General features: G+C 49.5%; 1 long non-coding RNA gene across 7 annotated transcripts in view; it reads left to right on the forward strand.

Annotated features, from left to right (window-relative positions):
• Window positions 1-12,187, forward strand: part of LOC137521081 (uncharacterized) — a 103,857-nt gene that overhangs the window by 12,581 nt on the left and 79,089 nt on the right. For 6 of the 7 annotated variants that reach the window (XR_011022016.1, XR_011022018.1, XR_011022022.1 and 3 more), the window contains one exon: window positions 11,672-11,756. This is a non-coding gene — a long non-coding RNA (uncharacterized lncRNA). Of the gene's footprint in view, window positions 1-7,940; window positions 8,085-11,671; window positions 11,757-12,187 lie in introns of all 7 variants that reach the window. The other variant, XR_011022019.1, reaches the window with a different exon arrangement.

Raw genomic sequence — 12,187 nt, forward strand, 5'->3', positions numbered from 1 at the left:
TAAAAAGGTAATCTGTAGATAAGATAAAAATATATCTCTTTTGCAAAAAGATATGGAGGCTGCCATTGCTATTTATTTCCTTTTAAAACAAAACCAGTAGCCTGGCAGTCTTCCTGGTCCCGTGTCTTTAATATTTTAGCCATAGACGCTGAACAAACATGCAGCAGATCAGGTACTCTGACTCAGGTTTTACTGGATTAGCCATATGCTTGTTTCAGAGTTTTGACTCGATACTACGTATGCCAGAAGAGCAACAGGACTGCCAGGCAAGTGGCATTGTTTACAGAGAAATACATTTGGCAGCCCCCATATCACTCTCACCTCGGTTTCCCTTTAAGAGAAAAGCTAATTAAATAACTGCCTGTCTTTTTGTATTGTACCATGTAACCTTTTATAATGCTCTGGAGTATTTTTTCCATCTCGCTGTCCCTCTCAGAAAATGCGTAAGACTCCTTCAAACCTATGAGCATTTCAGTGCATGCTTTTCACCCTTCTCTTTTCAACTAGGATTATACTGGGGGCAGCCCTTAGCAATTCCTCCATTGCCGGACACCACCTACTCGCCGTTTTTTTTCCTAGCAATTTGGAAGGAAGGGAGGGGTTCCTCCAATAAATGTAAAATATTTTATATTTGTCATCATGCAGCTGAAAAAAGGCTGTTATTTATTATTATTATTATTATTTAGAAAATAGATTTTATTTCTGAAATCTTATATTTTTAATTTGGGTCCACTTTAAGTGGATGCCACCTGAAGCCTTTGTAGAAGGAATATTTACCTCCAAGACCGACTCCTGGTAACCAATACACTGATGTCATCTATTCACTACCCACAGGGCTGGTTCTAGCTCCAATGGGGCCCCGGGGCAAAAGTAACTGGGGGGGGGGGGGCCTTGACCCCTCCTCCTTCCCCAACCACTGATGGACCCCCTTCCCCCCCCCCCCCCCCAAAGTCTCCATCAGACTGGCCAGCTGTGCTCCCCAGTGTTAGGTAGTCCCCCCATCCCCCAGTATAGATGGCCAGTAGTTTTCCCCAGGATTAGGTAGCCCAGAATAGATAGCTAGATGTGCCCCCATGATTGGGTAGCCCTCCAGTATAGATAAATGTGCCCCATAAATAGGCAGCCTCCCCCCTCCAGTAGAGTTAGCCAGATGTGTCCCCATCCACACATGATTAGGTAGCCCCCCTTCCCCCAATATGGATGTATGTGCCCCCCAGGATTAGGCAGCCCCCCTCCCGGAATAGATAGCTAGATGTGCCCTCATGATTAGGTAGTCCCCCCCCCCCCCCAGTGTAGATAAGTAGATGTGCCCCCATAAATAGGTAGCCCCCCTTCAATAGAGGTATCCAGATGTGCCCCCCACATGATTAGTTAGTCCCCCATCAAGATAGCTAGAGGTGTCCCCTGGATTGAGTTGCCGCCTCCTCATATGCAGTGTGGTGGGCATCGCTACAAAAGGACCAGGATACTACTCATCTATCAGGAAGTCTAGAACGGTTTCTCCACTTCACACAGTCACGGCGTCTCTTCTCTGAATCCTCCAGTGGTGCAGTACTGAGGCACCACTAGATGGTAGCAGAGAGGAGACGCTGTGACTGAAAGACGTGGAGAAGACTTTCTGGACTTCCCAACTATGCTGACAGGTGTGTAGTACCCTCAGGGACCCGCACAGCACATTGGGGGGAGAGCACTCGGGGAGCTCCTGCCTGCTGCTGGCTACCCTCCTTTACCCACACAACTTATGCCGCATATCTGCGGCTGACCAAGATCCACTTGCTTGGGGGGCCATTATGGACTCTGGGGCCTGGGGGCAATTGCCCCTCTTGCCTGTATTGTAGCGCTGGCCCTGACTACTAACGCTTCTTTCTCTCATCATCCTCCAGGACAGCCACCTGAGATTACCATTGAGCCCCTCCCCTGTGGAAACAATGCACATGCAAATTAATTAATTACTCCTCTGATCCACCCTCTATATAGTAAGCCTCCTCCTCTACCTCCCTAGTTCTTTCATTGTTTCCACTCACCCGTGGACAGTGCACTAGTTTTTTTTTGTTTATGCTGTAGGGGAGCGTGTGTCGCACCTATAGTAGAGATGGAAATATTTCTGACCTTTCCCCATGAGACTGCAGTTCAGGCTTGTGTCGGCCGAACGGGGAGGAAGTGGTAAGCGGAGCCCAGCGTACACTACCTGCCGGCGTGGAGGGCTGTGTAGAAAGCCTGAAAGCGTCCTTTCTCGTGGCCGCCGCCTGATACTATCGGCGTTGTTCCGAGGAGCCGGAGGGTCACGTGACGCCCTGACGTCAGGCGGAGGCGACCAGGCGCGTACGCTCCGCCCACCGGGGACGTCAGGGGCTAGTAGCCGGAAAAGCTTCTTGAGGCAGGCGGGGCTACAGGCGGCAACTGCAGAGCAGAGCGCACGTGGAACGCCGACACGCTGCGGGCAGGACATGGATCAGGCAGAGGCCGCCACAGCGGACAGCAATGTACCAGCCGCAGAGACACACAGCCAGCCGGCACAGGTACAGCTGAAGGTGTTTCTGCACCCCATAAGCGCTACACTATACATGGCTTGGGGTTGCAGAGAATACTAACAGCCTTATGTTTCTTGTCTGTTTGCTTTACAGAAACATGTGAAAAAGACTAATAAGTGCTCAAAGTGTGGGGAGGTGATGCCACCAAATTGCACACGATCATCATGTGACAAGTGCAGACATAGGGGGGACACTATCCCTGACACTAATATGATGATGATTGACTTAATGAAGTCTATGAAAAAGGAACTGACTACCACCTTTGCAGCCTTCAGGGCAGCTCTTCCTACTCAGCCTCCAGTACAGGGACAGGCCCAGCCCACACCCCTGACTACATCGACAACAGACAGTAGTACGCAAGCGGTAACAGTGAGCATCCAGCCGCCAGCAGGAGAGCAGCCGCAGGGTTCAGGGCTCAGGCAGGATCTGACCCAGCCCAAGCGTATATTACCAACTGTGCCAGTAGAACCTGACTCTCCAGATGATTCGTGGGAGGATATTTCAGGAGAGTCTCTGGAGGAAGTGGAGGCTAGGGATTCGGACGATCCGGGGAGAGCTACAGCCAGAATGCCTAGATACCTGTTTAGCATAGAGGATACATCGGAACTCCTTAAAGCTGTATACGAATCTGAGCATATTCAGGAGACAACCACGACTTCGTCAGTGCAGGACGATATATACAGGGGATTAGAGGAGACCGATTGCAGAACTTTCCCGGTACACAAATCGATTAAAGGGGTCATATCTTCTCAGTGGAAGCAGCCTGAGAAAAGATTATTTATCCCTAGATCATTTAAGAGGAGATTCCCCTTTAAGCAAGAGGACCAGGAGTTATGGTCAAAGTGCCCAAGGTTGGACGCATCATTAGCTCAATACTCCAAAGCCACAGATTTGTCATTTGAAGATTCAGGCAGCCTAAAGGATCCTATGGATCGCAAGGCGGAAATCCTCCTCAAAAGGGCATGGCAGGCAGCATCCTTCGGATTTAAGCCGGCTATTGCAGCCATATGTCTTACACGCAACCTAGAGAAGTGGATGAGAGGGTTAAAGGTGCACCTTATTGCAGGTACCCCACATGAGAAAATTTTAGACTCCCTTCCAGTCATGTCTAAGACGGTAGCTTTCCTGGCAGATGGGGCCACAGAGTCATTAAGATCTGCGGCAAAAACAGCAGCCCTTATAAACTCGTCTAGGCGGGCAATATGGTTAAACACCTGGGAGGGGGATGTCTCATCCAAGCACAGGTTATGTGCTATGGAATTTCAGGGGGACTTGTTATTCGGGAAGGATCTAGACGGTATTCTAGAGAGATCTTCCGATAGAACCAAGAAATTCCCGGACAAGAGGAAAAGAGGAACAAATAGACCCTTTCAGGGGAGACGTTATTTTCCCAGAAGAGAAGTTAGGGGTCAGGGGTCCCGACAGCAGCAGCAGCAGCAGGGGTCTAGAAGGTGGACCTATAGTACAGGGAGGGGAAGACCTACCTTCTTGTTCAATAAAACCCAGCCAGCCACCCCAAAGTCCGACAAATGACACAGATTTACAGGTGGGGGGAAGGCTTCTTTATTTTTTTCAGGCCTGGCAGAGGATAACAGGAAACGAGTTTATTTTAGATTTAATAAGCAATGGGTACAGGATAGAATTCCGAGAGCCCCCCCCAAGAAATTTTGTGATTACGGGGACCCCCAGGGACCCAGGAAAAGCAGATGCAGTTCGCTCCTCTGTGAAAAAATTATTGTAACAGAGAGTGATTCAGAGGGTTCCGGTCCAGGAGTTTGGCAGGGGGTTTTATTCAAGAGTTTTTGTAATACAGAAGCCGTCAGGAAAGTACAGGATGATACTCAACCTGAAGCCCCTGAACCCTTACATTCTGGAAAAGAAGTTTCGAATGGAAAGCGTCGCATCAATCCGCAATTTAATTTGGCCAGGAGCTTTTATGGCCACACTAGATTTGGAGGACGCGTACCTCCACCTTCCTATGCATCCGCAATTTCAGAGGTTTTTGAGGTTTGCGGTAGTCATGGGGGATGCGGTATGCCATTACCAATACCGTGCCCTGCCATTCGGAATATCCTCGGCCCCGAGGATATTCACGAAAGTTGTTGCAGAAGCGGTCGCGCAGTTACATCTCCAGAATGTAAGGGTTCTTCCGTATCTGGACGATTTTTTGATTTTGTCGAATACCGAACAGTCCTTAAAGGAAAACCTACACCTCTGCGTCCAGACCTTAGAGAGTCTGGGCTGGTTAATCAGCAGAGAGAAGTCGTGTTTTCGGCCATCCCAAACAGCGCTTTTCCTGGGGCTAATCTGGGACTCAGAGCAGGAACAGATTCGGCTTCCCCAACCGAAGGTCAGCAAGCTGATGAGAGCAGTGACCGAGTATACATCGGCCCCGTCAGTGTCCCTAAGGCAGACAATATCCCTACTGGGCTTAATGACCTCAGTGATCCCGGCGGTGGAGTGGGCTCAGGCACACACGCGGGAATTACAGGCCTGGTTTCTTCAGGTCTGGGACAGAAGGAGAGCCTCCTTAGATCAGCGAGTAAACCCACCACAGCGGGTGTTGCTCTCTCTCCAATGGTGGGTGTACACAGACCACTTGTCCAGCGGACGTCCCTGGATGCAGAAGGCTCCAGTGAAACTATACACAGATGCCAGTGCATGGGGGTGGGGCGCCCACTGTTTGGATCAGCAAGTACAGGGTCAGTGGTCCCCTCAACTCAGCCGGAAATCATCGAACTTCAGGGAGTTAATGGCGGTCAGATTGGCCCTACAGGCTTTACTGCCGCACATAAGCAACAGGGAGGTACTATTGTTCTCCGACAATATGGTCACGGTCTCCTATATCAGGAAACGGGGGCACCAGGGTGCAGGCTCTCAGGGAGCTGACAATGCAGATTCTTACATGGGCAGAGGAAAACCTGCAGTCACTAGCAGCAACCCATATTCAGGGCAGTCAGAACCGCTGGGCAGATGCCCTCAGCAGGTCAGTCTTAATAGAAGCAGAATGGCAGCTGAACCAGGAGGTCTTCGATCTCATCACAGCAGAATGGGGCAGGCCAAGCATAGATCTGTTTGCCACACCTCAAAATACAAAGACAAGGGATTTCTTTTCCCTACACCCTTCATCTTCAACAGACCGGTTAGATGCCCTGACACAGGAATGGCCGAAGGGCCTTCTATACGCTTTTCCCCCATTCAATTTAATCCCAAGGGTCCTGAGCAAGTTGAGGCAGTCCCAGGCACAAGTAATATTCATAGCACCCTGGTGGCCAAAGAGGGCCTGGTTTCCCTTTCTACAGACTTTGAAGGTACAGGGGCCCTGGCACTTAGGGGACCGAGGGGACCTACTAATACAGAATGGACAGACGCACCCAGACCCAGGATTTCTGAAGCTCACAGCCTGGATCCTGAGAGGCAGACTTTAAAGGGACTAGGATTTTCAGGTAGAGTAATTAATACTCTGCTAAAATGCAGGAAGGAGAACACTAGGAAGATTTATTCCAAGGTGTGGAAGGTTTTTTGTTCATGGAAGGACAGGAATAGAGTTAGTTCAAATGAAACAAGATTTATTTTGGAATTCCTACAGGATGGGGTGGACATGGGATTGGCGGTTAGCACCCTCAGGGTCCAAGTCTCAGCCTTATCCGTATTTTTAGATAGGCAGCTATCCACAGAATTACATATAAGGAACTTCTTGAAGTCAGTGGCCAGATCACAGCCGGTCCCGGTAAAGATGGCGCCCCCATGGGACCTAGCACTAGTCCTAGATTTTCTAATGTCGGACACTTTCCAACCAGCAGAGACCATTCCGATTAGGCTATTAACACTAAAAGTGGCCTTCTTGGTGGCCATTACAACGGCAAGGAGAGTAGGGGATATACAGTCACTATCAATAAAAGACCCCTATATGGTGATTCACCCGGACAGAATAGTTTTCCGACCAGACCCGACATATTTGCCAAAGGTAGCTACGCAATTCCATAGACTGCAGGAGGTTGTTTTACCATCCTTTTCTACAGACCCCAAAAATGATAAAGAAAGGAAACTGGCAAATCTAGATGTGAGACAAGCAATTATCACATATTTGCAGAGGACACAGGAATGGAGAAGGTCCAGCCATTTATTTGTATTGTTTTCTGGCACCCGAAGGGGATTACAGGCAACTAAGGGTTCCATAGCCAGATGGATTCGGCAGCTGATACAGCTAGCCTATGACAACTCACAGACTGACACACCTCCAATCATTAGAGCACACTCTACGCGGTCACTGGCGGCATCCTGGGCGGAGAGATCCGGGGCAACTCTGGACCAGATATGTAAGGCGGCTACATGGTCAGGACACTCTACATTCGTGAAGCACTACAGAGTGGAGCTGTTGTCCAGCCAGGATCAAGCATTTGGTCGTAAAGTACTCCAAGCAGTCATCCCACCCTAAGGTAAAAGTTTCTCGCTGGTCTCAGGTGGCTGTCCTGGAGGATGATGAGAGAAAGGCCGTCCTACTTACCGGTAGTAGTGTTTCGGCGAATCCTCCAGGACAGCTGCCTTAGTACCCAGCCCTAGGATATTGATACGATATAGTATAAACTAGAATAAGGGTGAGCCTGTTACTCTGGTAATGAACTAGGGAGGTAGAGGAGGAGGCTTACTATATAGAGGGTGGATCAGAGGAGTAATTAATTAATTGCATGTGCATTGTTTCCACAGGGGAGGGGCTCAATGGTAATCTCAGGTGGCTGTCCTGGAGGATTCGCCGAAACACTACTACCGGTAAGTAGGACGGCCTTTTTCTAAACACAGCTATAACTAGGACTTTGACTGTCTGCCATTAAGTGGTTAGGATTTTCTGCCATCACCTGTGACATATCAGATCATAGTGAAAGCTGCTAGTGTGTGTGTGTGTGTGTGTGTGTGTGTGTGTGTGTGTGTGTGTGTGTGTGTTAGTGGTTGTTAAATGAAGCTGCATTCAGCATCCTCACTAGAAGGGATTTTTTTTTTCCTTAATAACTCCAGGATAACCCAGGTTTATTCAAAAGGAAAATGTGACCGCAGTCCCACAACCTTTGGATTTTTTAAAGACAGTCTTTAAAAAATCCAGTCCACATTAACTGTTTCGCTTAAGCTATTCCCTGTGGATTCTCAAAGATTACTGGAGATACTTACCTAAGAAGAGGTGAGCCTCTGGATTCTCCAGAAACTTCCCTCATTTTCTTTGAGACCACCACAGTTGCAGGGACCCTCTGAAAGTTTTTGGCTGCACTCATCTTTGTGTACGAGCACAGCTGTCCTGCTCATACATGGTGGGGAGCGGGCTCCACTTTAAGCAAGGAAAAAATAGGTCAAGTTTGCTTTACATAATATTAGTCTTTAGGCCATATAAGTATAGTTAAGACTTCCAATCTGTTACAGGTTCTTTGGAGTGCTGCTGTGGGAGTTCTTCTCATTAGGATATATGCCGTACCCATGCAAAATCAACCAAGAGGTGCTGGAATTTGTAACGAGTAGTGGACGTATGAATCCCCCTCCCCCCTTAAAAGATTCCCCAGGACTAGTGTAAGTGTTTCTGCAAGTTGAGGGCCTGTAAGAGCCTCTCTGACTGATGTGATTATAAATAGTGTAACACAGTGCTCCTCCTTTCATTGATTTGTTACTGACCTGAATGGAACCCAACAATACCAAAACTGTCTGGAAGGGGTTCAGTGCTTCATTGCTATCAGCAAACCAGCACGAGGCAATGGACTGTAAAAGGGGCAATAGCTGTTTCTAAAGTGTCCTGAACTCTGGATGACTCTTTTTTTTTTTTTTAATAAACCTGAAGTCACATAAAAAACGCAAGTTCGATGCTTACCTCAGTAGGGGGAAAGCTCTAGATCATGGGTGCCCACACTTTTTCGGCTTGCGAGCTACTTTAAAATTTGCCGAGTCCAGGAGATCTACCAACATTTAGGTAGCTAGGTATAGGTGCTTTCAGTATAGATAGCTAGGTATAGTGTAGTTAGGTGCCTTCATTATATATAGCTAGGTGTAGGGGCCTTTTGTATAGGTAATCAGGTACAGCATGGTAAGGTGTAGGTGCCTTCAGTGTATATATAGCTAGGTGTAGGGGCCTTCTGTATAGGTATCCAGGTTACAGTATGGTTGGGTGTCGGTGCCTTCAGTATATATACCGTATTTTTCGCCGTATAAGACGCACTTTTTCTCCCCAAAAATGGGGAGAAAAAGTCCCTGCGTCTTATATGGCAAAGGCAGGGAATCCCCGACTTCCATGCGCCCGCCGATACGACCCGCCGCCATCGGGGATTCCCTGCCTGTGTCCCCCAGCATCCTCATGTGTCCCCGCTGGCCTGGCCTGCCTCTCGCTTGTCTCCGGTCCCCCGCTTATGTCTCCGGGTCCCTGCAGTCAGCGGCAGCAGCTTACCACCTCCATCTTGCCCGCGGCGATTGAAGACATGCGGCTTCCTCTAGTGCTGGCTTCTAATGACGCGTCATTAGTAGCCGGCACTAGAGGAAGCCGCACGGGGAAGCCGGATGTCTTCAATCGCCGCGGGCAAGATGGAGGAGGTAAGCTGCTGCCGCTGACTGCAGGGGACCCGGAGACATAAGCGGGGGACCGGAGACACAAGCGAGGGGCAGGCCAGGCCAGCGGGGACACATGGAGGAGGTAAGCTCAGCTGCTACCGCTGACTGCAGGGGACCTGGAGACCTAAGCGGGGGACCGGAGACACAAGCGAGGGGCAGGCCAGGCCAGCGGGGACACATGAGGACGCTGGGGGGGGCAAGAGGGGGGCGACCACAGGGGGGACCACAGGGGACAGGAGGACACAGGAGGTGGACCACAGGGTACAGAGGTGACAAGAGGACACAGGGGGGCGACCACAGGGGGGACCAGAGGACACAGGGGGGTGACCTCAGGGTACAGGGGGGGACAAGAGTACACAGCAGGGGGACCAGAGGACACAGGGGGGACCACAGAGGGAAACAAGAGGAGACAGGGCGATCACAGGGGGGACCAGAGGACACGGGGGGGGGTGACCACAGGGCACAGGGGGGCAGAGGACACAGGAGGGCAACCGCAGGGGACAGGAGGGGACCAGAGGACACAGGGGGCAACCACAGAGCACAGGGGGGGACCAGAGGACACGGGGGAGGGCACAGGGGGGACCAGAGGACACAGGAGGGCAACCACAGGGTACAAGGGAGATCACGGGGTAACTACAGGAGGGAGACCAGAGGACACAGGAGGGAGACCAGAGGACACAGGGGGGAGACCAGAGGACACAGGGAGGAGACCACAGGACACAGCGGAGACCACAGGACAACTTGGGTAGACAGGGTGAGATAAGAGGGCACATGAGGTACACAGGAGGACACCATTTGGGGGAGGTCATGTATAAGACACTCCTGAAATATGGATGCACCAGGTTTAGTTTATATATTTTTTTTTCCCTGTTTTTTGCCCTCTAAACCTGGGTGCGTCTTATATTCTGGAGCGTCTTATACAGCGCGAAATACGGTAGTGGCCTTCTGTATAGGTAGCCAGGTACAGCATGGTTGGGTGTAGGTGCCTTCAGTATATATAGCTAGGTGTAGTGGCCTTATGTATAGGTTGCCAGGTACAGCATGGTAAGGTGTAGGTGCCTTCAGTGTATATATAGCTAGGTGTAGGGGCCTTCTGTATAGGTAACCAGGTACAGTATGGTTGGGTGTCGGTCCCTTCAGTATATATAGCTAGGTGTAGTGGCCTTCTGTATAGGTAGCCAGGTACAGCATGGTTGGGTGTATGTGCCTTCAGTATATATAGCTAGGTGTAGTGGCCTTCTGTATAGGTTGCCAGGTACAGCATGGTTAGGTGTAGGTGCCTTCAGTGTATATATAGCTAGGTGCAGGGGTCTGGGCCACTTACCTCCCTCCAGTTCCAGCAGGGTGTCTGGGGCTTGTCCTGGTCTCCCCTCCTTCAGCCGCGGTTGGAGTGCAAATGGGCGGCTAAAGGAACACTCGGGTGAAGGGGGCGGCAGGCAACGTGCGTGGATGCAGTGTGCCCAGCGCCGCCCCAGCTATGATGTTGCGGCTTCCTCCACCGCCTTTCTCCTATTGGCTACCTCTCCTCTCTGCCTCTTCCGATTGACCGGCAGCAGAATCTGACAGCTGCCGACCTCAAAATTTAATGTGACGCGGGCAAATGGCCACGATCTACCAAATGGGCAGTAGCGATCTACCGGTAGTTTGCGATCCACCTATTGGGCACCCCTGCTCTAGATGGTTCTGAGGCTTTTCTGATCTTCCAAAGGCCCTCTCCTACAGCCTTTCGGCTGTGCTCCCCTCCATGTACGCAGGTGCCTGTAGGTGTGTACGTAGGTGCAGGCTCACAGTACTTCCGGCGCCTATGCAGTATCACGGAGCCACTTATGCACAGCTTTTATCTTCGTGCATGCACAGCTTTGTGCTACTGCACAGGCATGGCCGTCCATGTGCCCCTGCTCGTACACTGAGGGGAGCGTGGCCATGCAGAGGAAGAGGGACACAGCTGGCAGCTAAGGTGTCATAAACATCAGGATCCAGAGGCTTCGCCCCTACTGAGGTAAGTATGAGGGTTTTTTTTTTTTTTTTTTTTAAGCTTTAGGTTTACTTTAAATAAAAATTGTTTGTATGTTCTCCTCTGTAGCATGATTAGCTACTTACCTTTACTTTGTCTCTGTCAGATCCCGTTCCTCAGATATTGCCACTTCCTGTTTGTGTCCTCTAAAGGTGCCCATTAACGGTACAATATTTTACTTAGATATGATCCCAGCAAATCTAATGATCACAAGTAATTGGTGGGTAATTATTGATTGTTCCCATAAACTGATTTATTAGTGTGCTTTCTCTCTTCAGTTTCGATTGTAAAATCAAACATTCATATAGACAAAATTCTGTATACCAATTAATCATAGAATTGTCTTATGTTGATTTTCGCCACATACTGGGTGGTTTTCTGTACAATTTGATCTTTAAAAAAATCTGATCGCATGATCACATCCGAGAAAAAGTATTGTACGGTTAATGGGCACCTTTTAGGTAGGAAGTTGGAATATCTCAGGAATCTAAGAGCAAGTAGTGGTGGCTAACTGACCTGCTTTCTGCACTCTGTGTTTTACATATAGAATAATGACGCAGTGTTGGCAGCACACACCTGATTACTGACTAAACTTCTCTACCATACTGGAGCGGATCATCTACTGCACACAGGTAGGATCTGTGACATTATTTGCCTTAATCAGTGAAACAGTGCAAAGAGCAAATGTAAAGGACAGGTACCCAAGAAACTTTACCTTCCCCTGTGAATGTAAGATTTAAAGTATACCTGAGCCGAAACTTGGGTACACTTTCATTCCAGAGCAGGAGACTTGGGCGCAGCAGTGAGTAACTTCGGCGCCGTCAGAAGACGGAGCTGAAGTTACTTATAAAACACTATAATTCGGGCCTCCAGCAACTGCTGGAAGCTGAATTATTTCATTCCCCACCATCCATGGTGGCCTGGAGGGGGAATAGTATTTAACATCGATGAGAATTTTGCAGGAGCAGGAAAAGCCATACAGGCTGTATCCAGCGCCCAAGTCTCCTGCGCCAATTCCTCTCGTACGCTCGGGTACAAAATTGCATACTTAAGAAGAGGGAAG

Source organism: Hyperolius riggenbachi, chromosome 6, assembly GCF_040937935.1.
Source record: "Hyperolius riggenbachi isolate aHypRig1 chromosome 6, aHypRig1.pri, whole genome shotgun sequence".
NCBI lineage: Eukaryota > Metazoa > Chordata > Amphibia > Anura > Hyperoliidae > Hyperolius > Hyperolius riggenbachi.